The following is a 26,614-nucleotide window of genomic DNA, read 5'->3' as shown; positions in this document are numbered from 1 at the left end:
TGTGGGAAAATGGTAAACTCCCTATAAAGACAATGAGAAAATGGAAGCTGATTTATTTCCAGTAGCTGCATAAATCATAAGAAAACTTGAAAGATTTAATTAGGAACAAAAATGGCCCCCAGACAATTTAGTAAAGGTGGGTTTTCCCCCCAGATTCTTGTCACTGTTAGCTCAAGGCCCCCTAAGTTGAAAGCTTTAGTGACAGTTAACAAGCTTTTATTTCCGACTCTTGCAAGCGATTTGTGATTTTGTCATTGAGTACGTTCTACATATACCAACATATTTGCCAGTGAACTCTCACGACCCCTCTTCCCAGTCACACAGGAGAAACTCACAAAAGTATTTAAATTTTAAATTGCAATTTCACTTTTAAAAATACCAGAGAGTGAAGGTATAATTGGAAAGATATAATCCATGTGACAATTTCTGAATGCAGACACCGGTTCTGATACTCAAAGCTTTTATAAAAAATCAAAACACGTTTCAAGTGTTAGTATTCTGTCTTGGTCCGGCTGCCTTGAGTGAAGCATATTTCAGTCCATACTACACCCACTTTCAGGAAGTTATTCCCAAATGGAATATTAACCATGGTATTGCTAGTTCCTTATTTTTAAGTGTCTATCTCACTAGGCAATTTAGGATGAAACAATACCTTACAGTTTTAAGGTCTCACTCTATCATCTTGTTCCGACAAAGCGTTTACCTAATTTCAAAGTCCTTTCCTTCTGAAATCATTCATTCATTTACAAAGAGGAAGGCGGAAGAGAAGGAGAAAAAGAAGGGGCACCTGGTAGAGCAGGTGACTCTCGATCTCAAGTTCAAGCTGCAAGTTGGATGTAGAGATTACTTTAAAAAAATAAAATAATTCATTCATCCGTTCAACAACCATCTAATCGATAAGTGATGTGTGGATAGATAGAAACAAGACAGAAGAGTCCCTGATCTTACGAAACTTACACGTGTGTGTGTGTGTGTGTGTGTGTGTGTGTGTGTGGAAAGGGTGTGGGGGGACTGGGAGGAAAAGACAAACAAAAGGAAAGCTAGGACCATTTCAGATATTGGTAAATGCTGTGAAGAAGGAAATAAGGAGTGAGTTGCTGCTAGAGGGTGAGGAGGAGACCTCTGAGCTCAGATCTGCAAGAAAATGGGGAGCCATCCATGGGCGTGTCTAGGGAGAGCGAGCTCCATGCAGAAAGTCTGAGGTGAGAGCAAGCTCAACAAATACAGAAACAGAAGAAAGGTTGAGATACACATGGCGGTGTTAGTTATAACTTGCAGCCCCTACGATGGTGCACTCTTGCACATTTCACAGCGATAACTATGTGGAGCTGAGAGGAAAAGGGGAGGAGAAGCAGGACTGGGACAGATCACACTGGGTCTTGCAGGTCTTAGTTGGGGGCTGGGTTTCATTTTAAGCATAACAGGAAGGCCCTAAAGGGTTTCAGACAGTAGAATGTGATTCGCTCTGTATTTTTTAAAACCTACTTATGGCTGTGCAGAGAATACACTGTAGCATGGCAAGAATGGAAATGGGGAGACAGATGCAACCAGTTGCCGAAGAGGACCCAGGGCAAGTGGACAGCAGCCTGAATTTGGGAGAAAACAGTGGGGTTGGAGGTGAACCGGCAGGTTTAAGATGCAGTTTAGGGGAAGAGTTTGGCTGGAGCAGCTAATGGACTGAATGTGGACGATCAAGGAAAGTGCCAATTCATGCGTGATGCCTATATTTTTGGTTTCATCAGCTGAGAACACTAAAAGGAACAGAGTTTTGGTGGGGAGTTGGAGCAGGAAACACCCCAACTCTTCTGACCAGTTTTCTTACCTTAAATACACCTTGTCGCTGTGTGTGCTATGTTTTGTTGTAACTTGTATTCTAATAGATTTCAAGCCCCCAGAAAGGGTCGTATTTTATTCATGTTCCAGATACTACTTAAGTGTCTGGCACATAGTAGGGGCTCAAAATACACTTATTCAATAATCCATGAATTGAAGTAAAATGCTAGAAATCTAATTGTTTTTCTCTTTGGAAAAACAGTGTTTGCATAATTGAATATTTCCTTTTACTTTGACTTATGAACTTTAATTCACACTGGAAAATGCATACCATAAAATAAAAAAGCTACAACTATGATTTAGATGTGCCATAATTAAAAGAAGTCCCTATTTATATGTAAAGCAGGTCATAATTTATGTAAAGAAGAAATCACATAAGTTATAAACAAGAAATCTTTGCAGTCCCTACAGGGTTTGGGTTAGTCCCCATGAATTTAGTAGGGTTTCAATACATATTTATTTAAAAAATGGAATTGAAAGTAACAGAGTATTTTATGTAAAAGCTTTCATTGGTCTATAAAAATTATATATGAGCGGAGTCCTTCAGAATAAACTATTAAAATCTTGGGAGGGTTTAAATTTGCTATCTTGGAAAAGAGAACCATTGGTATTTAAAGGCCCGAGTAAAGAATCAAACAGGCACTTTTCATGCGAATTGACCCCTGGAGATTATTTTTTCCAAGGCTGCCCAGCATGCTAGCTCAGTAATGTGTTCATTGCATGTAACTTACTGTTTTTGTTGTGGCTGCCACCTTATATCTCATAGGAAAATGAAATGTTTAAACCACAAAATCCCAGGTGGTTCAGCCGACAGGTATAAAAAGCAACACGATATGGAAATAAAACGTTGTCAGTTTTTGATTAATGGGAGGAGAAGTTTTGATCTAGCAGGCGGGCTTGAGTTTTTTTCTTTTCCTAAGCCTAAGTGTTCTATAAAATCTCTACCTACACAACCACTATCAAAAAGCACGGAGAAAAGTCTTTCTCTGGGTGCAGTAAGGAACACACTGGAAATGCTGGTCTTCCTTCAGTGTAGCTAATATATAAGAAATTGTAGAGACACAAGACCTCAGGTGGAGAAACAGGGCTGATGAGGACTCTGTGGGGGTATAGCTGAAAAATGAAACCAGGACAAGGCTTGAATTCTGCATTTCTTGTCTAGCAGGATCCAACCAACCTGTCATGGGGTGCATGGGAGGGGAGGGGGAAAATTAAAAGGGTGCCAAGAGGTGTGCGTCATTTCCGGGCGGCGTGGGTCGGAGTGGGCAACGGCCTGCAGAGCAACATGCCTAAGTTTTATTGTGACTACTGCGACACGTACCTCACCCATGACTCTCCATCTGTAAGAAAGACACATTGCAGTGGTAGAAAACACAAAGAGAATGTGAAAGACTACTATCAGAAATGGATGGAAGAACAGGCTCAGAGCCTGATCGACAAAACAACCGCTGCATTTCAACAAGGAAAAGATACCTCCTACTCCATTCTCTGCTCCTCCTCCTGCAGGGGCAATGATCCCACCTCCCCCCAGTCTCCCGGGTCCTCCTCGCCCTGGTATGATGCCAGCGCCCCACATGGGGGGCCCTCCCATGATGCCCATGATGGGCCCTCCTCCTCCTGGGATGATGCCAGTGGGACCTGCTCCTGGAATGAGGCCACCTATGGGAGGCCACATGCCAATGATGCCTGGGCCCCCAATGATGAGACCTCCTGCCCGTTCCATGATGGTGCCCACTCGTCCAGGAATGACTCGACGGGACAGATAAGGAGAGGCAGGAACCTCTTTATATTCATTTTATATTACTTGTTCTACTTCACCAGGAGATCATGGTGCTATGACTCTGGGTGTTTTTTCACAGCAGGACAAGGAAGATTTGCCTGCCCTTCCTATCAAAGAGAGAATAGTTTTTGCAGGGGAGTAGTGGGACAAAAAAAAAAAAAAAAGTAATTTTCATTTGTATTGTGAAATGTGAAAATAAAATTGTCAGCTGTTTTAGTTAAAAAAAAAAAGGGTGCCAAGAAAGCACAGCAACAACAATAAACAAAAGTATTATTTATTGGATCTTTTAGTAAACAATTTCTGTGGCTCAGACATTGCCACAGGTGTGTATCTGTTGGCCCTAAGTTCACAGTCATCTCATGAGGCAGATGTGTTACCCCCACTTCAGAACCAGCCATTCAGAAATGATACAGAAACTTACTCAAACTTACTCAAAATGATATTGCCAGGAAGAAACCAGCCAGAATCCAAACCCAGCTATAGTGGATCTGAAACACCATCCCAAACTACGGAGTGATGCAGAAACAGGGGACATCGGAGGGCCAACGCATGAAGCAGAATAGAAACAACTCCCTTAGCCACATCTGTGACCAGGTCCTAGGGAGAACACCATACTGAGAATGAGTCCTTCAACTTTGATAAAGTACTCACTGTCTTTCGTGAATGTATTTAGTAAATACAACTTTTAAGTATAGTTTCACTTCTTCTCAACTACTTCTTGCTGTCTCCAAAATGCACCAAAGTAATGCCCCATTTGAGGTATTATTGAGGAAATGGACCTCAAATGACTAACACACCTGATCATGGCGGTCAGGGTTTTCATTCCCAGAGGGGCAAACCAGGTAAGCAGAATGCCCCAAGAAGGTGTCACCTGAACAGGGACCTGAGTGTGCCTCATGACAGAACAGGTGGAAATGTTCTTCAGTCTCTTCCCCAATCCCTTAAATGTCTGCAGTGTTTAGTATGTTTCCACCAAAATAGTTTTGCTGGGGTTGCATTCAGTAAATATATCTCTGGCCCATTTTCCAGGAGCTCTGTGATTGTAAGCTGTGTGTACATCATGAAGACCAGCACTGACTGTAGTTCAACTGACATACTTTCCTAAGCCCTTTTCATTTTTACAGTTTATGATCACCAATGACCAATTCTGTGTCCAGTAACTTTCTAGGCACATGGGGGTTGATGGTAAGCTTTCTTAGAGGTACAATCCTGTTAGTCAATTTCAAAGATAAGAGAAAGGATGAAGAAAAACTCAATTCTTTGATAACAAGAATGAAATACAGGAGTTTAGAGAAGGGAAGGGAGGAGCTGGAATTAGCAAGGAAGAAAGGATTATTAGCAAAGCAGTAAAGATGCACTGGTCTGTGACAGATGTGCACTGGTCTGTGACAGATTTGTGCTCCCAACATCTGGGATTGGTGATGTTGTTGGGATATCAATGCTTACCGAGCAGCAACTATGTACCCAGCAATTTCTGAACATGTCATGTAATTTCTCATAGGCAAATTTCATCGATTTTACAGATGGTAACATGGAAGTTGTAAGAGAATATATTACCTTGGCCAATGGTCATATAACAAATAAAAGGTACTCAACTATTCAAACTCAGATCTGAATATGTCAAGATTCCGGGCTATTCCGAGTACACCAGAAGACGGACCATTATTCCATGGCTGGGGTTATAACCCGAGTAAACCTGAAGGTTCTCTCTGTTCTCAGGTATACCAGACTTTGCAACGTGTCCTCTGCAGGGAAAATCTTCCTCCTGTTTTCCCTTGGTTAATGCCTAACATGTCTATCAAGTTTCCATTAAAAATCAGCTCATCAAGAAGTGATGGGTGGAAAAAGGGAGGAGAATCAGAAGATCCTCTGAACCTCCAGAGTGAGTGAACCCCCTGTCCTCATAGCCACCTGCACCCTCACACCTGTATTAGGATTAGGCTTGGCTAAAAGTTCTGACCTTTGATTCTTTGGTCTCAGAGAACTCCTTCTTCTCTCACCCCTCAGCTTTCCATGTGAGGATGGCAAAGGCCACATGAAAAATGAGGCGTGGTAGAGAAGGCAGCATCCCAGACCTGAGTTGTGCTGCAGACCAGAGATTTCAACAGGAGGTTTGCAGGAAAGGTCTCCTCCTCTGTTTACCTTTGGCTAGCATCCGTCCATCCCTCTCACAGGACTTCACTGAAACAAGCAACAAGCACACACACCCACATTCTGAACTTGTTCATTTCCCCCCAAGCTGTAGGCTTACTTAGCACGTGGTTGGTTTTCAGAGGTGTCTCAGGTGAAAGTCACATTGCCTCTTTGACCATAGCGTACAAGTGTCACCAGCTTTCCAGCCTGTGTACCTGTATCTTTGCCACTCACCTCCTAATGGGGAAGACTGTATCACGTTTTTAGGTTAAGTCCAGGAACACAGTTGAAAAGATGAAATTTTAAATTTTAAATGAGAAGTATCTTGAGGGGGGAGAATGGAATTCAGTTAAACCATGGAAATCAATCCAAGTTTCCTACATCCCCTCTGTTATAAATTATTGGGAATCACTTCAATTTAAAGTGCTTTGTGTGGGGCACCTGGGTGGCTCAGTGAGTTAAGCATCTGCCTTTGGCTCAGGTCACAACCACAGGGTCCTGGGATGGAGCCCCACATTGGGCTCCCTGCTCAGCAGCGCCCCTGCTTCTCCCTCTCCCTTTGTGCTCTCTCTTGTTCTCCCCTCCCTCTTTCAAATAAATACTTTTTTTAAAAAAAGTGCTTTGTGCAATATAGTCCTCGAAAATGATGAAAACCACAATTCAGCATGTTTTTTCTTGATCTTCCAACATTACATCTTATTATCAAAAGTCTCTCCATACATTACCTATATTTTCCCCAAACTACCTTAGATTGCAAACACCTAGTTCTTTTCCTGCTAACAACTCACAGCAGCCTCTGGCAGATGAGGCTGAGAGAAGTCTTCATTCCAGGGTGCTGCCCTCATTCCCGGGGTTCACAGCTCCCATCTGGGCTCTTCTGTGATGCCCCCTGAGCCCTCCACTTAACCTGTATTTGAAGCCTTGGGTTTAAAGCCAAATTACTTAAAACTCTTAACTTTTCCCTCGGCTCTGGTAAGTGGTCTTGGGTCTTTATGAACGTGTGGGCATTTCTCTGCTATTCTAACAGAAAGTGACAATATCCTCGTTTGTGTGTGTCTGTGTATTTGCTGACAAAACTGAATGAATCTCTCATCTCTTGGCTACAGTCTGGATGCCCAAGGAACATACTTTAAGACTCCACGTCCTTCCTCTCCTTCCAGACAATGCGGGTTGGCTTTTCCTTTTCGTGGGGTAGGTACGCAGATAGATGAGCAACTGATGGGTGGAACTGATAGATACATGGATGGATGAGGAGAGAGAGGCATGTGTGTGTGGTTGGGTCAGACAGACTCGAAATCTAGCTTAGGCTCATCCTGAATGAAAACCTATGTTGGTGTCCCCGAGGCTCCTGAGAATGTTCCTTCTCTCACACTCACTCTCTCTGAGCCGTGTACTCTTGTCTGCTTGCTTTCTTGCTTTCGCTTCAAAGTAGGCAGCAGTGGCAGCCAACTCCAGAAATCTAACCCTCTATTTTATGGACTGATTTATCCTGTCTTCTGCTTTTGACCCTAGCTGCTTCCCCCACCTCATGCACTCTGACTCACTGGCCATAAGAGCAAAACCCCAGGGCATCCTGCAAAGCTGTCTTTCAGAAGGCCACGCTGGGCTCCTGAGTTTATGCAGGGGCTGTCTTCAGCTTTGGCTGGTGCTGCAGAGAGCACATCACAAATCCCAGCGGACCAATGAGGTTTCTGGGCAAAACCTGCCCTATTTAGCCCTTCCCACCAATAAACGGGTTCCATCACTGGAAAAAAAACAAAAAACAAACAAACAAAACTGCCAAGCAGAAATCCCGATGCTCTTGAGCCTCTGGATTCTAGAGTCAGCAAAAGGAAAATATCCTGAACAACCAGCTAAGGTCCCTGAGCCCAGAGCCAATGCTCAGGGCAAGGCAACCGTCCAGAACTCCATTCCTCCCAGGACTTGATGCTACATCAATTAAAGATTTATTCCTATTGACAAGCACCTTAGAAAGAACTAAATTAGATTTGTTTCTTCTTAACGTGTAGCTATTTTCATCCTCTGGGAAGCAAGAAATATTGTTTAAGAGGGAGATAAAAACAAAAACAAAAATAAAATGACAGGGAGATATAGAATACGTAAGGAAGAAAGCTAGAGAAACCCTGGGTAAGACTAATATGGTGCCTGATCAGGGGATTTGAGAAATAGGAACCTAGACCATTTTAGTCTTAGAGCAAAGGCTCTAACCTTTGGAGAGGGTGAGAGAGATAAGGAGAGAGATAAGGGATGGTGTCCTTTCCCTACCCGTAAGTAGAGTGTATGGGAGGGGCAGTTCAAAATCAAATAAACCTCATTTCTCATTATTTCTATTCAGATTCTCCCTCACACACTCCATTCAGGCCCCTGCAGCCCCTCCTGACATACCTCCACCATCCCAGACATGTCACCAGCGTGTGCAACAGAGTGGACCTTCTTTCTGCCAGCCCACTCAGAGAGTTCCCTAAGCCTCTGTCCTGACTTCCTGCTCTCTTTAGGACTTATCATCAGCTAGCATGCTTTACACATTTTGCTGACTATGAACAGACTTCTGTCTGTTTTGTTCCCTCATTGTAGCTCCACTGTAGCTAGAGAAGGGCCTGGAGGGCTAGAGCAGACCCCTACTCAGTATTTGTTGCCACTTTGCATGAATGAATGAACAAATGAGAGCCTGACTGCCCATGCAGCCCATTCCAAGTTCTGACCTATTAGCTCTCCCCCTTCAGACACTGCAGTTTGACTTTTCTTTTTTATGTTCATCAGAGCCAAAATCCACATCCTGATCACCTAGGACTAAAACAAAAGGATGGGTCACTTTCAGGAGAATCTCAGTCATACAAGCCACATCAAGTGAAGGGAAGGTTGTATCTAATGTTTGCTTTGTTTTGTTTTGTTTTTATTTTAGTGGGCTCCTGCCCAGCTTGAAGTCCAATGCTGGGCTTGAACTCATAACCCTGAGATCAAGACCTGAGCTGAAGATTCAGCTGTTTAACCAGCTGCGCCACTTGGGCACCCCCTCCCAAGTATTTCTTTAGCTTAAAGAAGAGCTTATTTTCCTGTGTGCAGCAGACACTCACATGTAGGTGTGTTGAGCAAACCTGTAACTGTAACAGGAACACTGCTAGGAATTAATGTCAGGCTTTCCAAAACTTGGTTGTGAACCCAGTGTCCAAGAAAGTGGGTTAGACCACTTAAACCATTCTTTTCACGTGAAAAGACATCCTCATTCCCAAACAAGGTCACAAAATACATTCTGAAGTAAAATTGGTTTATAATTTGGGACTTGCCTAGAATACTAGAGATGCAAAATGTGAAGCCCAAGGCCAATAAAACACGCTCGTTCTGACAAGTACACTGGGCAACTTGGGAATGGTTTACACTGGTTGTATTGAAATCTGGGCAGAAGATACAGGCTATCAGCCTGTTTCCCAATGAGTAGTAAGAGCTTGAGTGATAGCACCTCTATTTTAAGAATGACAGAGGCCAAAGTCTGTGGTTAATGTCTGCTGTGGCAAAACCAAGACTGGGTCTTTGCGAGCACCTGTCTTATTTTACTTACCCTTTCTCCAGCGAAGGCATCCTCCAGTCTCTCACCCCCACAAACAGTGATGCAAACAGGGATCCTCAGATGTGCTGAAGAGGAGTTTATGAGCAGGAACAGGGTTGTGGGAGTATTACGGATACACACACACACACACACACACACACGATTTCATTTGCACTGCCGGATCTCTCTCCCCCTTGCTTCTACTCACGTACACTTTCTCCAGCAGAATATGAGAATTCCCATTGCATTCCCATCACCAGTACTTGCTATTTTCCTAATTACCAATCTCAGAAGTAGGAAGGATTGTATCAGTCTTGTATTACCAGCCTGAAGAGTATAAAGGATTAGATCATCACTGTTTTAATTTACCCTTCTCTGATTATTAGTGAGTACAAGAATCTCGGATCCTTAGAAGCATTCAGGTTCCCCTGTCTGTGAATTGCCAACGCACATCTGTTCATTATTTTCTACTTTGTTTTGTTTTAATTGCACTTCAACAAACACTTCTATTATGTCCTAGATAATAATCCGCTGGTTTTTAATGTTGCAAATACAGTTCCTGATCCCTAATTTGTAAGTTGTTTTGTTACCTTCACTGTCCTTTCCTGCCAAAAATCTTTAATTTTGTTGTAGTCATTATCCAATTATCCAGCCTACTCTTGGAGATCTTAAAAAACTTTTTTATTACTTTTTTTTTTTAAGAGCTAGAGAAAGAACATGAGTGGCAAGGGGCAAAGGGAGAGGGAAAGAAAGAATCTTAAGCAGGCTCCATGTCCAGCACAGAGACCAACATGACTTGATCCCACAACCCTGAGAATATGACCTGAGCTTAAATCAAGAGCTGGATACTTAACGGACTGAGTCACCCATGTGCCTCCTCCATTTTTTTTTTTACATTTATACATTTTCTTCATAGAAACATGTCCACAACGTATTGTTAAAGGAAAAATAATGAGTTCTAAATTAGCAGGTATACTATGATCCCACTTATATACAATGACTCACAAGAATAGTAACGAGTATGTCCCCCTCATTGGTTTGAGTACAAAGTAAAGCCATATTTCTTTTACTGTTCAAATTACAATAATCCAGATCCTGTTTTGCTCAGTATAACAGAGAATATCACTTTCTTTCTCAACTCCCCGTCCCAAGACCCCTCAAAGTCAGTTTTCTTGATCTTTTCATAGAACCAACTCTTGGTTTGTTGATTTTTTTTTCCCTACTGATTTTCTATTCTCTATTTCATTTATATCTGCTTTAATCTTTGTTATTTTCTTCCTTCCACTAACTTTGCTCAACCCACCTTTGACTTTTAGGGCAAGTGAATTAGTGTTTTCTCTAAAAAGTCACATTTTTAAAGTTTAGCTTTCTAGCTGGTGTCGATTTTTAAAACACTGGTTTTCTTCTCATACAAAAAGCAAATTTCTTCAACGATTATCAACCAAAAAGTCCTTCCTTTCCCCAAGATTTGTACTGCAATTTGTGTCATTTAATCAGGAGTAGATTCTGAGTTCTTCTTTATATTCCATTGGCCCTTCTGAATTCATGTGTTCTATTATCAATTAATTAAACAAATACTTACTGAGCACCTGCTATAACTGAGACATTTATTTTACATGCTGGGAAAACAGACACATGCCTGGCTATCACAGAGTTTATCTTAGAATAGGTAGGTAATATAGAGACTTCAAGGTCACTGAAAGAACTCTGGCATTTACTAAAATAACAATAGCCAGCACATATATTGTGATAACTGTGCACCAGGAACTGTTCCAAGGTCATTACACATATTAATTTACCTAATCCTCTCAACAAGCCTGGGATATACTTACTACTATTATTCTGCATCTTACTGATAAGGAAACCACAGCACAAACATCTTAAGTAACTTGGCTAAGGGCATACAACTACAGGGGGACGAAGCCAGAATTCAAATCCAATCAGTTTGATCCTGGAGCCTATGCTCTAACCCACTGCCTTGTACTGTCTCTAACTGGGATAGGAACCCACTGTGTGAATACCACGAATGACCTAGATTTTAGGTTTACTTAGGCTACTGTGTAGAAAGTAGGCTGTAGGTGGGCAAGAGTAGAAAAATGAGACCCATGAGGGACTCTTTCAGTGGGCTCAACAAGAGATAGTGGTGATCAGGACTAATTAGTAGCAAGGGAGGAGTTAAGAAGAGCCACATTCTTGATTTGTTGACAACTGGGCAGTGGAGTGTTGGAGAGAGAGAAGAGTCACTGATGATTTCAAGGTTTTTATTTTGAATGACTTGAAGGATGGAGTTGTCATTTACTAAATGGGGAAAACTGCCTGAAGAACAAATTAAGGGAAGTAAACTCCCTTAACCTTTTAGATGCTATTATATAAAGGGATCGAATAGGTCCCTTTTAGATGTCATTAGACACTGAGATTTCAATCTGTAGTTGTATATGTGAGTCTGGAATTCAGGGGCAAGAACTAAGACATATAAATATGAGTAACATGACCATATCAATTTAAAAGATTAGAAGATATCACCAAGGAAGAGAGAGTAGGAAGACAAAAAGGTCCAAAGACTGATGTCAGCGTATTCCAACATTAAGAAGGCACATAGGGGGCGCCTGGGTGGCTCAGTGGGTTAAGCCGCTGCCTTCGGCTCAGGTCACGATCTCAGGATCCTGGGATCAAGGCCCGCGTCGGGCTCTCTGCTCAGCAGGAAGCCTGCTTCCCTCTCTCTCTCTGCCTGCCTCTCCATCTACTTGTGATTTCTCTCTGTCAAATAAATAAATAAAATCTTTAAAAAAAAAAAAAAAGAAGGCACATAGGTACAGAGGAAATAAAAAAAGATTAAGATGAACAGCCAGTGAAGTTGGTGTAAAACCAGGGGGCTACAGTTTTAGAGAAGTGAAGTAAGATGAGTGATTGGAGGAAAAAGTAATCCACTTTATCAAATACCCATGACAAGCGTTGATTAGTACCACTGTTTGTTTTTGTAAACTCGTGTCTCAGATCTTATTAGTTATAATAATTTGTTTATTTATTGTTGGCTTATGAAAGAACTCATAAATCTATAAAGAAGGACTGTTTCATGTCTTGTCTCCCTTTCCTATTAATATACTTCTATGGTAGTTTAGAAATGCCCACCAATATTTCTTTATCTTTCCCTTTTGGGGTCCCTATTAGGATTTCACTTCCTGCCTCCCCTGTCCACGGGTGGGACCAGGGACTCTTTCAGGCCAATTGAGTTTTCAGCCAAGTGACAGGTACCTCTTTGGAATCACAGCATTTAATGGTGGATGCCAGGCCTGCCCGAGCTGTCTTTGCCCCTTAGATGTAATGACTGGCAGTGTTTAAGATGATGGCTCTTCCCTCAGCCTGCCTCTCTGAGTGGTAATGAGCTGCCAACCCATAAAGAGCATTTATCAAGAGGAACAAAGTCTTGAGGTGGTGGTGGTCGGTGGTGGTGGCCAGAGGCAGTGGCGAAGGCAGAGGCAGAGGCAGTGGGTCCCCTGCCGGCCACCCAGAGCTGGCCAGGCCTGTGTCACAGTGTGAAGGAGGGCACAATGGGTCAGCCAAGAGGACGCCCAGGCAGTCCTGCAATCACAGGCAGGTTCTCTGCTCCCTCCCATCTAGAGATTAGGTCTGAGGGAAACCGAGTTCCTGCCAGATTGGTAGCTCCCCAGACCAACCCCAAATCCTCTTCCAAGTGTCTTCAAAATGATTTTCTACCAAGACGGCCTTCTGTTCCTCTACTTCACCTACCTCCATGAGGGCTTTCTCACCCTCGGGCTGACCTACACCTCCCCCCCGGCTAGGCACTCATGGGGACCCCCCCCCCACCAGCACCTCGGCTGCAGAGAAGGTGGCTTCACAGACCGGTCAGAGCGGGAATGGCCGTGACCCCCAAAGAACTATGCAGCAGCGCCTTTCCCATCTTCAGCTGCATCTCCCTGGGAGAGGCCCAAAGATCCTTTCCCAAGGATTGCCTGCAGCCCATCGTGCTGGGGTCAGGGCCAATGCCTGACTGAGCTTCCTCCACCAGGAAACACTCAAGAGCCTCCCCACAGCCCTGCTCTTTGAGCGCAGGATATTTGGGGTCTGCAAGGGTCTCAGCAGGCAGTCGGCCTCGTACCCATCCGCCCCACCCCGGAGTGGCGCTGCCCCAACACAGCAGGGTCACCCGCCACCCGCGCACCTCCATCACTGGCCAGCCAGCAAGAGGAGGGCAATGCACATGGCCCAGGAACTGCTTTGAAGGCCCGATCACCATGGGCATCAGCTTCACCATCCTCAACCTCATGCAGGTCCGTCGGTAGCACCTGCAGAACTAGGGGCCCTGCTGGGCCAGCCTCTCCTGAGACAGGGAGCCGAGCTTCAAAGTGTGGGGAACTACTGACCCCTTTTGTTTCTGAGCTGGTGGGGTGGGCTTGGTTCCACCTTCCGGGTCATGGCGGAGCACCTTGTAGAACAAGCTGGGGGTGGGGGAGTGGCTGTACTTGGTCCCAGTGGTCCAAGAGTAAAGCCAGCAGGCCTTGAAACACAATGGGCTTGGTGAATAGGACACAGTCTCCCCTGCCCTCCTCCCCAGGGCTGGCACTGCCTTCCGAAGGCATTGCCCTAAATGCCCTGAACTGGGAGTGACAAACACCACTTCCTGGTGCTCTGTGACCTTGGACATGCTTCTAGTTCTAGTGACCTTCTGCCCACGGGGCTCAGAGCCAGACTTAGCCTGCCCCTATGCTCAAAGGGAGCAGGGAGCTCCAGAGTGAACAAGAAGCTAGCCTCCAGGGCCCTTGCCAGGTTGGGCCAGCCTCTGGCTCAGCTGCAGACCTAAATGTAGCCTCTTCCCAGTCCCGCCCTTCCCCACCCCTCCTGTCTAACCATGGCTTCCCAGAGAATCTGAATCCTCTTTCACCAGAACCTCCTGATGGGGAACAGCCTTCTCCCAATGGCATTATTCTGATCTTGGGACTCCACAGCCCAAGTCTGGGTGGCAGAAGTGTGTTTCTCTTCCCACTCCGTTTGTAATGTTCCCAGGAAGGTCACACCTCCTCCAGGCTGCAGGATTTGAGGAGTTACCATGGGTTGGGGTCTGAGTCATAACCTGGGGGCATCTGGAACATCCTTGGCTCCCCACCTGAGCGGGCACTTGGCCAAGACACAGGGTAATGTAGGGCCCACAAGGCTGTCTGATTTCCACGAATGGAGTGCTTGGAGACAGCTGGCAGCCTTCATCTTCCTAAAGTGGGAGACCCTGAGACTCTGTGTAACATGGGGGCTGGAAGCTTGGAGGAATCAGAGTACCCCAAGGCAACTGGTCTCATGGAGAAGTCCCCTGGGCCCTGCTGGGTGTCACAGGGATGCAGAAACCCCCATGTCTGGATGATGTCTGGGGTTTCTTGATTTCTTGGTTTTGTTTTTCAATCCGGCTGACCCTGGCTTTGGTCACAGTAAACACTGACCAGCGTGATACAGTTCCACTCAGAGGGTGACCATAGGGTCAGTTTTCACGAATGGCTCGGCTGCCACCATGTGTGAAAGGGGTGCCTGAGTGGCTCAGTCTGTTAAGTCTCTGGCTTCAGCTCAGGTCATGATCCCAGGGTCCTGGAATCCAGTCCCATGTCAGATTCTCTGCTCAGCAGGGAGTCTGCTTCTCCCTCTGCCCCTTCCCCCTTCACACTCCCATTTGCAGTCTCTCTCACATAAATAAAGTCTTTTTAAAAAGAAAAAGGGGGGGTGCCTGGATGGCTCAGAGAGTTAAAGCCTCTGCCTTCGGCTCAGGTTATGATCCCAGGGTCCTGGGATGGAGTCCCCAGTCGGGCTCTCTGCTCAGCAGGGAGCCTGCTTCCTCCTCTCTCTGCCTGTCTCTCTGCCTACTTGTGATCTCTGTCTGTCAAATAAATAAAATCTTGAAAGAAGGAAAGAAAGAAAGAAAGAAAGAAAGAAAGAAAGAAAGAAAGAAAGAAAGAAAGAAAGAGAGAGGAGAGGAGAGGAGAGGAAAGAGGGGCACCTGGGTGGCTCAGTGGGTTAAAGCCTCTGCCTTCAGCTCACGTCATGATCTCAGGGTCCTGGGATGGAGCCCCAAATCGGGCTCTCTGCTCAGCAGGGAGCCTGCTTCCTCCTCTCTCTCTGCCTGCTTCTCTGCCTACTTGTGATCTCTGTCTGTCAAATAAATAAATAAAATCTTTAAAAAAAAGAAAAGAAAAGGTAAGGTCTGAGAGGGCATGTTTGCCCACACACACATTTCCAGTCATGGCTTTCATTTCTCCCCTTTGTTCTGTCCCGTTTTTGTTCTTGCCTTGGACCTGAGGTGTGAAACCCATCTCTGTCCTTCCTTGCATGTGTCTGCTGGTGAGCCCCTCTCTCCTTCCCAGGGTCCCAGGCAGACCATGATGGCTGTCCTGTTAGGTGGGCTTCCCACCTCCTCTCCCAGCCTTGCTTACTAGCTTTGCCAGGCTGGGCAGGAGAGGCAGGGACTGCTCACAGGAAGGAGGGGTGAGGACCCAAGGGCCTTCAAGTGAAAGAAAGTAGCAGGGATTGGGGGTCCACTCCAGGCAGGTGAGACCAAATGAATGGTTGGGTCACGCTCTATACTGAGCTGCAGGCTGGGCAGCAGAGGGGAGGGCGCCCAGGTCCTGCTGACCCCCATGTTCATCCCCAAGGTGGCTCGCCGCAGAGTGGGCCTGGCTAGCCCCCTGGACCCTGAGTCCTGCACGCTGCCAGGCTGGTGCTTTCCAAGGTCACAACCCTGCCATTGGTGTCTGTCCTGATCTGGAGTTACCTTTGATGTCATGAACACACTTTGTTTATATATTTTAAAGATATGTGCCAAGATATAGTGCATTGAATAAAAATGAAAATGACCCCCAAAAAAGAACTTCTGTTTTTTTTTTTTTTAAGATTTTATTTATTTGTCGAGAGAGGGAGAGAGAGTATGCATGAGCAGTGGAGAGGAGCAGAGTGAGAGGGAGAAGCAGGCTCCCCACTGAGCAAGGAGCCTGATGTGGGGACTCCATCCCAGGGCCCTGAGATCATGACCTTAGCCAATGTCAGATGCTTAACTGAGCCACTCAGGTGCCCCCAAAATTGTTATCTTTAATATCAATATACTTTTTAGTATTGGGGGGCAAGTGGAATCGTATAGGAAGAGAATAGAAATAGAAAAGCAGTATTTTGAGATAGTATGTTGAAATCTTTTTTGTTCCCATTTCTTTCAGACCCTTAACTGACTGAGCCACCCAGGCACCCACTCTTGTGGTTTTTAAGCAATTAAAGTGTTTAGATTTTATGAAGTGTAGCATAATCTTGATCATCCTGATTTGATATGTCTCTCTCTCTTTTTTAATCTTGTTGCATTGGTCAGGACCTCCAATTCCATGATGTAGAGTGATGGTGGGAGTGAGGCATCCTCATTAATTATTAAACACCATTACATAATGTTTGTAGTGGATTTTAATCAAGTTAAGTAATTTTCCATTTATTTCTCATTGTCCAGATTTTTTTTTCAATCACAAATAGGAATTGGATGCTGTCAAATGCACTTTCTGCATCTATTCAGTTAACATGTGATTTTCTCCTTTAATCCACTTGATGTAGTAAATCCCTGTTATAAACCATACTTGGATTCCTGAGATAAACCCTAATCATGATACATTGTTACATTGTAGGATTTAATTAATATCTCATTTGCATTTAGTCACTTATATTTGCAAGTGAAAAGGGTCTATAATTTTCTTTCTCATATTTTTGTGTTTAGAAGAATGGTTTTTCTAGTCTCATAAAACAAATTGCATCTAAACAAAACCATCATGCCCTACACCTTAAACCTATACAATTATGTTTGTCAACTATTTCTTAATAGAACTGGGGAAAAATGAATTGGGCATGTCTTTCTGTTTTCTGGAAATAAATCACTATGGTAGGAATTATCTGTTCCTTGGTAATTTGATGAGACTCAATGCAAAAATTGATTTATTTGTTTTAATAGTTTTAAATACTTTACTTATTTTAATTTTTGATTTGATTAATATTCTGTATTACTTGTACTCAATTTCATTGATCTCTGCATTTATCTTTGTTACTGTGGATCAAGTGAGTTAAGCATCAGTAACAATGCCTGGGATAATAAATGCTATTATATAAATGTTAACTTACTGTTATAAATTGTGTTTTATTTCTTATTTGGGTTTAACATTACACATTCTTAATTCTTTTTTTCATTGAGCAACCAGTTCATTTGACTTCAGTTTTTCCTGTAGTAAATGTGTTTAAAGCTATACCTTTTGCACTGAATACTCCCTTAGCGATATTTCATAAATTCTGTCGTATGATACTTTTGTAAATCCGTTCTATTATTTCATCAGTTTATCACTATTTGTCCTTTTCCCCAAAAGGTTATTTAATATTGTGAATTAGTTTCCAAAACTGTGCTGGTTTTCTAGCTTTCCTTTTGTTCCTGATTTCTAATTTGATTGAATTTTCCTGTTATGTTGATTCTTTTATTGGTTAAAACTTTACTGGGGCACCTGGGTGCCTCAGTTGGTTGGGCATCCAACTCTACTTCAGCTCAGGTCATGATCTCAGAGTCCTGGGATCCAGCCCCATGCTGGGCTCGGTGTTCGGTAGGGAGCCTCCTGGAGATTCTCTCTCCCCTTCCCTCTGCATCTCTGCCCACTCACGTACACTCTCATGTCCACGCTCTCTCCCTCTCTTTCTCAAATAAATAAATAAGTCTTTAAGGAAAGTGGGTGGGGGGATGGGGTAATTGGAGGATGGGCATTAAGAAGGGCACCTATTGATGTAATTAACACTGGGTGTTCTATGCAACTGATGAATCACTAAATTCTCTCTCTGAAACTAATTAAAAATGAATAAAATCTTTTTTAAAAACCCAAAACACCTTTTATTGTCAATAGTATTTTTACAGTTTGTAAGTGTTCTGTGAGCATTCAGTAATGCTAAAAATTTTCTACGTATATTTTGTATTTGTATTTCTGTATAAGTCTGAGCATATTAATTATGAGGGTCTCATCTTGCGTTACACTTAATTTTTGTCTGTCTGCTGACTTTCAAAGTAACGTGTTAAAACACTACCCCACTGTCTTCTTATAAGCAGTGTGGTTGGACTCAGCCCCTCTGTGTGGTTCTAATGTTAGATGCTTCAAATTAGGATAAATGTCAGCATCACTCGAACATGATGCCCCAGTCTGGCCAAGGCTGAGCTGGAGCTATGGGTTTAGGGCCTCGCTGTGGCTCAGGCATAAACAACAAACCACCACCACCAACAACAACAACAAAAGAGTACAAACGAAGCCAATTCCCCAACCTCTCTCCCATGGGTACTCTGGTACCCTGTATTCTTCCTACTATCTCCCAGGAGATCCTCACAGTTTGACAGAACCATCTATGTTCCACAAAAGCTAACATTCAGTGGGTCACCTTTAAATCCCAATAAGCATAGAAAGGCCTAAAAGGTGATTAAACAAAGTACTGGACACATTTCTCCAGTACCTCCTCACCTCTGTAGCATTCCCAGATCTGAGATCAGGGTACGAAGCCAGTGATGCAGGCAGTTCACCACTTTGCCAGCTAAGACATTCAGGAAGTCTTTGCTCCTTTTCACCCACTTTAATGGACCAGGGGGCTCTATCATGATACCATGATGCTTCTCTGCTCTGGGCCCTTGCTCCATTACTTAGCTCCCTTGGTGTTCTTCCCATCTTAATTCTCTCTACTGGCTTCATCTCTTCAACCTAAAAGCATGCTCAGTATCCTACCCACCTTTTGTTTCTTTTCTTTCCTCTCCTCTGGGACTTCACTAAGTTATTTTTGGAAAACTGACTCTGCCATTCACTTCTAGTAACTGTATTTGGGCTAGAGCCAGAAGACGGGGCAATGACAAAACAAGGATGGAATCACCTTGGAATGCAGCGTTTTATAGTCCATGTACAAATGGAAATGAGCATGGACAGATGTGGAGTAGAGTTGAGGAAAAGTCTAGAAAGGGAGGAGAAAGTGCTTAGACAAAGCAGAAAATGTATAAAATACTTATTCTAGAAAGTTAGTTACTAACAAAGTTAATAGGTTTGCTCAGCTGTGTATCCACTTGAGTTTGAGGAACAGGATTTATCAATGTACCTGCCCCACTGTGTGATCTCCTCTAACAAGTCTCAGATGCATGGAGACCGCCAGTCCTGAAATTAGCAAAGCTTTGTGAATCCTGGATGTGCTAGTCATCTCCTCTAGATTAATCTTCTTAAATCCATGTTGGGGTTAATTGACTTCTCTGCAGTAATATGTGCAGAGAATCCACTGCCTACATTCATAATCCCAGGGTCACATTGGGCTCTCTCCTCAGCATGGGGTCTGCTTCCCTTCTTTTTCTACCCCTTCTCCCTGCTCATGCTTGCTCTCAAATAAATAAAATCTTAAAAACAAACAAACAAACAAATAAATAAATAAAATTTAAATATTTCTTAAGAAGGTATTCAAGGTCTCTCCATAATTTGGCCCAAATCAAACTTCTCAGCTTTACCTTCTCTATCTCATTCTCTTTCTGTCATGTTGAACTATTGGCCCTTCTCAGAACACATTATGTTTTGCTGTATAGGCCTTTGATACTGCCTTTCCATTTACTGAAGAAGACTTTTGCCTTTTCTTTATGTTCCCCAGCCTTACCTCTCAGGTGTGTCCTTAAAAACCCAACACAAATCCCAGCTCCTCCATCAGGCCTTCCTTCTCTGACTGTCCAGCAGGTTCTGGCACCTTCAGAGCTATACTCTTTATTTCAGTTGTCTGGGTCCTTGGCTTGGTTAGTTAACACATCACCTGGTAACAGAGGGACAAGAGATCTGGTGTTTCACTTTCTTCCCAGAGTCCATCGCCTCCCCTTCCTCTGAGAACTGTACTTAGATATTCCTTTGGGAAACCACCTCTCCTATACTTTTAATCCATTTAACTTTGGGAGAGGCACCCTTGGACGAGGGAGGCATAAATAACCCAGGCCCACAGGCAGTAATTGGCTCCTGCAGGAAGCAGCTAGGTCAATGTAGCCATAGAAATTCAAATCCATGACCATCAGGTCCTGGAACTGCTTCTAGAAACATGGAGAGACAGAGGAGCTCCTTCCTGGTGCTATAAAGCTGGCAGAACATGCTTCTGAAGCAGTTAGGGGCAATCTGGCCCATGGGAAGAGGACTTTGCTGAGAACTAAGCCAATAGAATAAAGGAAATCCAGGAGAATGGAAGACAAATATTGTTGATGTCTTCATTTGCGTCCTGGGATATGCCCATGCCAGAGGAACCCCTGGGTTCTTCAGCTATGCCACCAATGAATGCCCTTTGTTCATGCAGTTGGGAGTTTCAAATCCTTCAAGTCCTATCACCTCGACAAATAGCCACACACAACATTTTCTCCCAGCTCCAGGCCTCTGGGGCACCTACTGTGTAGACACTAATTCAATATGTAGGACAAAGTGGGTTATACAGTCATTGACATGGTTAATGCATTGCCTGCCTCTCCACCCAACAGCAGATTATCTGAGGGCTGTTTTCTGCCAACTCTGACGCCTCGCTTCCTGGGGCTTGAAGGCTCTTTTTACCTCTTACCCACCGAGTGACACTGAGCAAAGCACTTCACCTGCTTGGTCTTCTGAATCATTGTCCATAGATGGGAATTAAAATGGTAACAACTGAAAAACAAAAACAGAAAAAAATGGTACCATCTCAGAGACCTGCTGTGAGGAGTTAATATATGGAAAGCCCTTAGAAAAGTATCTGGCACATAATATGCACCATACCACTAAACCCTATGTAAGTGTAAGCTATTTTTATTACTATTATTATCACAAAATGATGCTGATTATCATTATTATTATTTGAAACCCCACTGGCTACCGCAGTGCCCCTCAATTATAAAGAGTGAATCACTCTTAACTGTTATGTAAGGAATTTAATATAGTACTTGTTTGCCTGGCCCTACAGTTTTAACATGGATCAAACCACCAAGGCATTAAAAGGGAGCCCCTGCCATCTCAGCTCAGAACACTCCATAGTCCCAAACCTCCCTGTATCATTTCTGCCCTTTCCTTCCCCTTTCCCTCCATCCCTGCCTGAGCTCACTGTCTGCCCTATTCCTTTCCTCGCTCATGCCTAGCACCCAACAGGCCCTAGAACTTAACAGATTTCTCCTTGTTTGTTTCTTCTCTTCAGCTATCTCTCTGCCTTACAGTGGTTCTTCTGCATTACCTCACCCTGGCCTTCTGCCCTGGGAGATTAGCTAAAAGTTAACAGGAGAGCATCTACTGCTCAGTAAGGCTTTAGAATATACTCTAATCAGAATTTAAAATGTAACCACCAAGACAAAGGAAGTAACTAATACTAAGTATTTCAAAAGGACTAAGAATGAAAATATATCTTTTCTTCAACTAAAGTCCTGTCCCCTTCCCCCATGTCTGTTTTCCTCCGAGTTCAAGGAGAATTTCTAGGTTAGGTCGTGGCACTGCCTGTCAACAGCAGTCAGTCACCTAAACAGGACTAGGACACTGATCGGGTCAGAGTAATCACTTACAATCTACTCATTTACAATCTCAGGTTGGAGGAAAGAAGGGCCACTAGTTTGCAAATCATGAGCACTACTGAGCTCAGTTTAAAGTCTATTTATTAGGACCTGGCCATGCTGAGAGTTGAACATAGTCACCGGTCTGGATGCAGAAGAAACTGCCATCATTCAAGATATTACCTGAAGCAAAGTGGGAGATAAAGTTAGCAAAAGGCACACAACCCATAAAAACATCTATGATTTAAACATGAGACATTTCCAATGTGCTAAATTTGGAATGATTTGCTTACCCATGGTCCTGCTGGAAGAAATAAAATGCACAGCTTGGGAAATGAAGGAAGAAAACATATCAATGTTTTGCTTATAGTGCTGAAAGAAACGGAATTATCTGAACCATGTGAATTCCAAATGTACCCATTTTTAAAAAGCACATTGGCTATATTTGGAATACAACTTGAGAACTTAGACTTTCAAACTCCTAAAAATTCAATAGTGGAATTTTTAAGGCAATTTATGGTTTCCATACAACAAATACATATAAGCTACACCTTTATACATAAACACACTCAGCAGAAAATTTTTCTGTATGGCTTGTTATAAAAAATATCAAAGGTCAAATAAAATCTTATGAAAAGTCATATAGTAGCAGAAGGCATCCTAATAGGACACTGCATGTAATGTTGGTCATTGATTCTTTCTCACCTAGAATGAATTACAAAGGCACAAATACCATGTTAAACAATGAAAAAAGGGGGGGCCAGAATGAGCATACTCATTAGATTTTAATGTATATTTTTTCCTAGGAAGCAGATCCTGAGATGGAGGTTCACGTGCAAGGGATTTATCAAGGAAATGCCCATCAGTAAAACCAACACAAGGCTGAAGGAAAAAGGACACAGAAGGGGAGGAAGCCAAATAAGAGTATTATCTCAAGCAAAATCCCACACAGCTTAATCCCACAGGGGACTTTGAAAAAGAAGTTACCACCTGAGAGTTGTCCTAATCTGAGTCAAGGAAGGAGGGTTTGAAACTCCATTGGCAAAGAGCATTGCCAAAGGGTCAACCCAGGAGGAACATAAATTCCCATGTGTTCAAAGAAGGTTCCAGTAGACCAAAGAAAGTCTTCCCCAAAATCATTTTAGATTATGAATGATGGGCATAAAAGCACAGTGAAGTCTAGAGACACAAAGGAACAGTGAAAGGGATTATTACAGAATCTGGATAGAGTACTAACATTATTTACTATTTGGTTCTTTAATGATGATTATTCATATAAGAAATGCTTCAAACCATTATTATTAACTTTATTATCTGAAAACACTGGATAGATACACTTGCACAATTCAAACACTGGATATATCTTCCTGATATGAATGGATGGATATGTTTAACTGCCTATACAGATTAACTCAAACCAAGAATTTATTCCATGTTCCACCATTTTTATTTATCCAATCACTCAAAGGTATTCATTGATTGGCCAGTATGGAGAGTCAATTTAACCATGTTGTTAATAACTTTGGAGTCATGAAGAACTTGTTTTGCAGCTCTACTGGTTACCAACTCTATGATTTGGAGCAAATGACTAAATTCTCTAAATCCCTGTATAAAATGGGGACAATCATATAAGGATTAAATGAGATGTTACATGTAATTGACTTTGCATTAGTGGATATCACATAAGTGCTCAATAAATGTTAATAACAATGAAAATTATGATAATGTTCAAGGCAGGGTGTTAACTTCTGTGTATGCTGTAGTATGCTTCAAAGAAAAAAAAAGATGTGGTCCCTGCCTTAAATAGTTTATCTTGGAGGGAAAAGCATAAATAAACATTTAGCACAGAAAAGTAATCCAAGAAAGCAATGTATGATGCTGAATAAGATACATAAAAAACTAACAGATATCCCACCACCAATCTCTCCTTCCCACTAACGTGATCTCCACACTGACATTGGAGTTCTTTTTCTAAAACATAACTCTAATAGTGACACTCTTGTGTCAGTAACTGGTAATGGTTCCCCTGTATTATCTACATTAAGAAGTCCAGGTTCCATAGCCTTCACCCTTGATCTATGTGATCCCTGACCCCAGCAATCTACTAGAGTAAACGTCTTCGGCTTCATCCCAGTTCTAGTTCTTCATCCCAGGACAGTTAAGAATATTTTTCTACTTGTGTGTCACAGCTCAAGCAATTCATCTATGTGGAATCTCTTCTCCACTTCTAACTGTTGAAATTTCTCCATCCTTAGATGTCCATCCCAAGTGTCATCTCCTATATAAATCTTCCCTATCTCTTCCATGCAGATTACTTCTCCTGTATCCATCTCCTGTAGTACATTGCTCTACTGACTAATGGGCACTGCCTGGCTTGATACTTGTTTACTAATAGATGCATCAAAATAGAGAAGAGCCCTACGCACTGAGACTGTAACGTCCACTTAGTAATGTCTCCCAAAATGTTGGACTTGGCACTAGACTGTAAGTTTCCTGAGGCCAAGGATGACCCCTAAGAAATCATGGTGACTTACAAAGAAGATAAATTAGCATACTGCCATATTGTGGAAATTAAGGGAAGATAATTTCAAGAAAGCAGATGAAGGATTTGGTGACAAATACTTCTGAGAAGTCCAGGAAAACAATGAATGAGATTTGTATAGACAAGGTCATTGGTGATTTGGGAAAATGCAAATAAAAGCTATGAGACATGGTAGCTAGTGGTGGAAGGTTGAGGAGATTTATGTCATGAGAAAGTAATTTGTAACATTTTTTAAAAAGCTGTTTTTGTTAAAGGATAAAGGAGAATGATTCATTTAAGGGAAGACATATTAAAAATGCTAAAGAGGATTATTTGAGAAGGAACTTTTTTTTTAACTATACTCAAAACTTTACTCTGTAATTAAATAATGTGGTTGTGTAATTCCTATAATTCCAGAATGTGGAAATTAAAACCACCCAAACTCTAGCTTGACCTTTGTGAAATTTAGCATTTTTCTATTACCATTATGCAGCTAGATTCACATATTTGAATTCCAACAGCAATTGTCTGCTTACCGCTCCATTCTTAGGTAAATTCCCCATTGCTTCTTTAAAAAAATCTTAAGTTTTTTATATTAATTTCAGGTGTACAACCTGGTGATTTCATATTTATATACATTCCAAAATGGTCACTACAATAACTCTAAATTACTGTCACCATACAAAGTTGTTAAACTATTATTGACTATATTCCTTATAATGCTGTATATTATACCCTTGTATCTTATTTTATAACTGGAAGACTGTACTTCCTAAACCCCTTCACCTATTCTTTCTTTCTTTTTTTTTTTTTTAATGTTATGTTAGTCATCATTAGTTTTTGCTGTAGTGTTCCATGATTCATTGTTTGCATATAACACCCAGCACTCCAAGCAACCTGTGCCCTCCTTAATACCCACCACTAGGCTAACCCATTCCCCCACCCTCCCTCTCCTCTGAAACCCTCAGTTTATTTCTCAGAGTCCATAGTCTCTCATGGTTCTTGCCCCCTCTCTGATTTCCCCCCACTTCTGTTTTCCCTTCCTTCTCTTAATGTGCTCCATGTTCCTCCTTATGCTCCACATATGAGTGAAACCATATGATAATTGTCTTTCTCTGTTTGACTTATTTCACTCAGCATAATCCCCTCTAGTTCCATTCATGTCAATGCAAATGGAGGGTATTCATCCTTTCTGATGGCTGAGTATTATTCCATTGTATATATGGACCACATCTTTATCCATTTGTCTGTTGAAAGGCATCGTGGCTCCTTCCACAGTTTGGCTATTGTGGACATTGCTGCTATGAACATTGGGGTGCATGTGCCCCTTCTTTTCACTACATCTGTATCTTTGATGTAAATACACAGTAGTGCAATCACTGGGTCATAGGGTAGCACTATTTTTAACTTTTTTTAAAAATTTTTTCCCTATTTATTTAATTTATTTTTTTATTTATTTTTAGCATAACATATTCATTATTTTTGCACCACACTCCATGCAATCTGTGCCCTAATACCCACACCTGGTTTCCCCAACCTCCCACACCCACCACTTCAAACCCCTCGATTGTTTTTCAGAGTCCATAGTCTCTCATGGTTCACCTCCCCTTCCAATTTCCCCCAACTCCCTTCTCCTCTCTAACTCCCCATGTCCTCCATGCTATTTGTTATGCTCCACAAATAAGTGAGGAATCTCCCTACTGTTTTCCAAAGTGGCTGTACCAACCTGCATTCCCACCAACAGTGTAAGAGGGTTCCCCTTTATCCACATCCTCTCCAATATTTGTTGTTTTCCTGTCTTGTTAATTTTGGCCATTCCAACTGGTGTAAAGTAGTATCTCAATGTGGTTTGAATCTCCCTGATGGCTAAGGATGTTGAACAATTTTTCATGTGTCCATTAGCCATTTGTATGTCTTCTTTGGAGAAGTGTCTGTTCATGTATTCTGCCCATTTTTTTGAATTGACTGTTTTTTGGGTGTTGAGTTTGAGAAGTTCTTTATAGATCTTGGATATCAGCCCTTTGTCTATAGAGTCATTTGCAAATATCTTCTCCCATTCCATGGGTTCCCTCTTCGTTTTGTTGACTGTTTCCTTTGCTGTGCAGAAGCTTTTTATTTTGAGAAAGTCCCAAAAGTTCATTTTTGCTTTTGTTTCCCTTGCTTTTGGAGACATGTCTTGAAAGAAGTTGCTGTGGCTGATGTCAAAGAGGTTACTGCCTATGTTCTCCTCTAGGATTTCGATGGATTTCTGTCTCACATTGT

At 42.5% G+C, this 26,614-nt stretch overlaps 1 pseudogene; it reads left to right on the top strand.

Annotated features, from left to right (window-relative positions):
• Positions 1 to 3,054: 3,054 nt before the first annotated feature.
• Positions 3,055 to 3,599, top strand: LOC122889570 (annotated as a pseudogene).
• The last annotated feature ends 23,015 nt before the right edge of the window (positions 3,600 to 26,614 follow it).

Source organism: Neovison vison, chromosome 11, assembly GCF_020171115.1.
Source record: "Neovison vison isolate M4711 chromosome 11, ASM_NN_V1, whole genome shotgun sequence".
NCBI classification, from domain to species: domain Eukaryota; kingdom Metazoa; phylum Chordata; class Mammalia; order Carnivora; family Mustelidae; genus Neogale; species Neogale vison.
Note: the sequence above shows the minus strand (reverse complement) of the source record. Positions and strands in the feature narration are given on the sequence as shown.